The 3,849-nt window shown below is 52.3% G+C and overlaps 1 long non-coding RNA gene across 1 annotated transcript; it reads left to right on the plus strand.

Annotated features, from left to right (window-relative positions):
* Positions 1-391: 391 nt before the first annotated feature.
* On the plus strand, positions 392-3,642 carry LOC118591606. The gene is made up of 4 exons (XR_004945946.1): positions 392-614; positions 1,894-2,105; positions 2,860-3,115; positions 3,466-3,642. It is a non-coding gene; the product is annotated as an uncharacterized LOC118591606 (long non-coding RNA).
* Positions 3,643-3,849: the final 207 nt, after the last annotated feature.

Here is a 3,849-nt window from a genome sequence, read left to right on the forward strand (position 1 = left end):
CACTATTAGTTGGTACTGGAGTTAATTACTCAATGTGTTAACGTGAAGTAATATGTATAAAAGTAGGATCAGTGTTTATTGTGTGGGTGAGCTGTTGAGCAGCGCTTGAATAAACTGCAATTAGGGTTAGATAGAGATTAATTAACATGTGAGTGGCAAGGTGTAAAATAGTTTCCAACCCTCCACTTCAATATAATCTGCAGGCAAGGGAAGAAGTTTGTGGAAGCTAATTAAATACTTTCATGAAAGCCAGTGTGTTCACCCAACATTTGGAAAGAAAGGCACATTAAGGGCAACTTGTTTTTACCCAAATGTTTTCTTTCTGTGGAGGTAGCACTGCTTTGTGATGCTGGGAAGAGAGGGAGATGGCTTATGCGGCCACAAAAAGCAGGAGGGATGGCAAGGCAGGTTCTCGGGAAGCCCTTGGAAGCCTGTCAGCCTGATGGAGTGTTCATACCAGCATATCTTTCAGCTGCTGCAGAGACCGACAATTGCCCAATTTGGGGAAAGGTTTGGGGTGCGATGCTGGTGGCGAACAGGATTCCACAGGAAAGTCAGGGTGGAAATGCAGGTTTGAGAGGCTGCAGGTGCACTGATAATACTTTGATGCTGGGGTGAGTGGTTCGCTTCAGATCTGGTGGGAGAGGCGGGTCATCTCTACGTGCGCGTATTTATGTAGAGATGGGGGACATTGGTGTGGAGTCAAGTTTCTGTGAAATGTCTTAAATTAAATGGACTATATGAAAATATTCTTCTCCAGTTGGGCAAGACTCTAGCTTTTGATATCTGGAAGCTTCAGATCTCTCTCTCTCTCTCTCTCTCTCTCTCTCTCTCTCTCTCTCTCTCTCTCTGTGTGTGTGTGTGTGTGTGTGTGTGTGTGTGTGTGTGTGATATTAAGAGAACAGACATAATTGCTGAATTTAGGGGCAATTTCAGAGTTTGACAGTGTGAGATGATTAGTCTACCATAGGCCACTTGCACGGCCACTTCTCTTGGAGACCTGTATTTGTGTGACAGCCCGCCTTGTTTCTCTACTACATTTTTCCCCCCCCCCCCCCATTTCTCTATCTGCCACACCGGCACCTTGTCTGAAATGGCCATCAGAGGAGCCACAGCTGGACAGGTGGGTGGCTGGAAGGAAAGAGAAGTTCATAGAGGAAACGGGATGTTGTTTGTCAGCAGTCTAAACTGGAGCTCTGCTCCTTGGACCCTTGACCGGCAGTTTTCCCTGGGGCGGGTGGTAGTGCTGAGGCGCCTGGGGTCAGATGGGTAAGCTGTGGCAAAGTCTGCCCGGAACAGAGAAGGAGAGGGTTCGCCCTCGCGGGCTCCGCTGATGGTGTATCTCTGGAGATGGAATTGACTATCAAACCTCACTGCTCATATTATACCCACCGTAATCCTCTTAAACTGCCGTTGCGGCTACAAAGCTCTTGGTCTTGCAAAAGCCGGCTGGCAAGATATAATTGTCCCACGAACAAAAACAGCCAAAACTTTTCAAAAACCCCATGCACTCCCCCCTCTCCTTCCCTAAACCTAATTCTCTCCTTCTCTAGCTAGCCACCCCCCCATAAGAACCCTCAAACTCGACCACTTTTGTTGTCGCCAAGAGCACCCGGCCTGTTGAAAGTGCTGGAGCGTCTTTGAGCAGTTTGTTGTGGTACGCAGGTGGAATGGTCTGCAAACATGAATTCAGCCCCTCCAAACCCAGCGCGGAGCGCTCTGCTTTTGTGCGCCAGGCACAAAAAACGCTGAATTCCTCCGAACTTACTTGGGGCCTGTCTAGAAAAGAGCCCTTTCTTCCCCCTGCTTGTACCTCTGGCCACACTAAGTCTTTGCCCGCCCCGCTTCAGACCCCCTCCCTCTCCCCTCTGATAATCCTTCTCTTTATTTTAGAAAAACACAAAACCCGGTTCCACGCGGTGCTTTAGTGGCTAAAAGCGAAAGAGCTGCCTTGGCAGAATTCAGCTCTATGAATCACTTCGGAAAATTGGTTCGACTGAATGGCCTTAGGAGGAAAAACGTTTTAATAGGATCCAGGGGAGGTTCTGCTGTTTCAATCTGCTCCTTAAACAGGTGGAGATTGGACCTTCTCAATTATACAAACAGTAAGTACCCAACAGCGGGAGAGCTGCCCTCCGAATCCTCCCCGCTCGCAGCCCTAAACCAGACGCCGAGCCCGGCTCTGCCTCGCAAACCCGATCACAAACCAGCAATTCCGATCGATTAGCTTCCCAAACAGCCTTAGGGTTCTCGGAGCAAGACTTCCCCAGCCCTAGGAAAGGAGCGGGCCAGAGAGCTGCAGGGGCACCCACCCTTCCCCAAGTCCCCTGAATCGCGGCGCGCCTCCTGGCCCTTCCCGACTCTTCGAGGTCGTCCTTAGGCGGCAGGGAGCTCTCCCTCGACCTCCAACGCCAGCCAAGGCGAGCTCGTTGCTTTTGCATAAATTAATAATTCCCCATTAACAAGTTCCCCCCTCCAAACGCGACGCCCGCGTCCATGCGCCACATCCTAATGAGGTAATTATCATTTGCGCGTGTTCGGGGCTGGCGCGGGCTCCGTAGGTAAATGGCAGTTTATTAGCACGGTGCCCAGCTCGGCTGCGCAGGGCTAAGGGATACTTCGGTGATTAGACAGACGTTCAGGGGCCCTTTGAGGTAATGGTCCGGGACACTCCGCCTTCCCCGCGTACCCTAAACCTATAGGCCCCCCAAAGTTGTGAATCACGCAAAGAACTCTGCCTAGGTTTGGGTTTGGGCTCCCCCCACCTTCTTCCACAGGCAAAACCATCACGATTCTCCCCCCCCCCCCTCCCTCTCTTCCCTCCTTCCCTATTCGCAAACCGCTCGCACTTTCCCGAAGGGAGCGCGGGCGCCAGTTGCCTCCTTTAAAGTTTGAGGGGCGGTGGCGGCGGCCGACAGGCGCGGGGGAACGCAGGGTCCTCAACGGGAGTCGCGCCGCCGCCCATGTCATTCCACTTCAAGTGACTTCATGTGATGTCAGCTGAATGTAAAAGACAGTGATCTCACGCGGAGGGGAAGATGTTTGCCATCAAAATGTGACAGAAGAGACACGCTGCATGGCTCGGAACGCATCTCCTTGGAGGTGGGGGAAAGAGGTAAATGCGGGATGGCTCTCCCTGTCCTCTTTCACTTTGCCCTTTCAGTGCCCAGCTCCCAGCACGCGTGGCAGAGGCCTGGGTCCAGGGAAGGGTTGGGGAGTGTTAATTTGAGACTCCTTTCTTCTACCCCCTCTTCTTTCCTTTGTACAGCCTCCCCCTTGTTCCCCCTTTCATAGTCCCAGGGCAAGGGCTGGTGGGTTCCTCTGCGCGCCGGGTTAATGGGCGGTAATTTGGTACCCTTGGGTGCACTTTGTTCTGCCTCTGTTCATTTGAATGCAAATGGGTGACCCGGGCCGACTAGGTGCTTATTAAATTGCGGTTTCCCCCCTGCCTTTTCCGGAATGCAGACTTAGAGGAGAGAGGCTGTGCCCTGGCCCAGCCTGGCTCAGCCTCGCGCGCCATGGCCAGCTCAGCTTCCCTGGAGACCATGGTGCCCCCGGCCTGCCCGCGCGCTGGAGCGTCACCAGCCACTTCCAAAACACTAGCCTTCTCCATCGAGCGCATCATGGCCAAGACGTCCGAACCGAGCGATCCTCTTCTTTCGCAGGGGTATTTTTAGTACCTCCGATTCAGAAATAGGAACGCGTACATTAGAATTCCATTTCCTGAAAGGAGAGCGTCCTCGTTTTTTTTTTTTTTTTTTTTTTTGTATTCCTCTCCTTCCCCCTCCCTCAAGTCTGGGAAGACGCAGCCAGGGGAGGGGGGACGAGGAAACCAGAGGGAATTTAAAT

This window comes from Onychomys torridus, chromosome 9 (assembly GCF_903995425.1).
Source record: "Onychomys torridus chromosome 9, mOncTor1.1, whole genome shotgun sequence".
Lineage (NCBI taxonomy): Eukaryota > Metazoa > Chordata > Mammalia > Rodentia > Cricetidae > Onychomys > Onychomys torridus.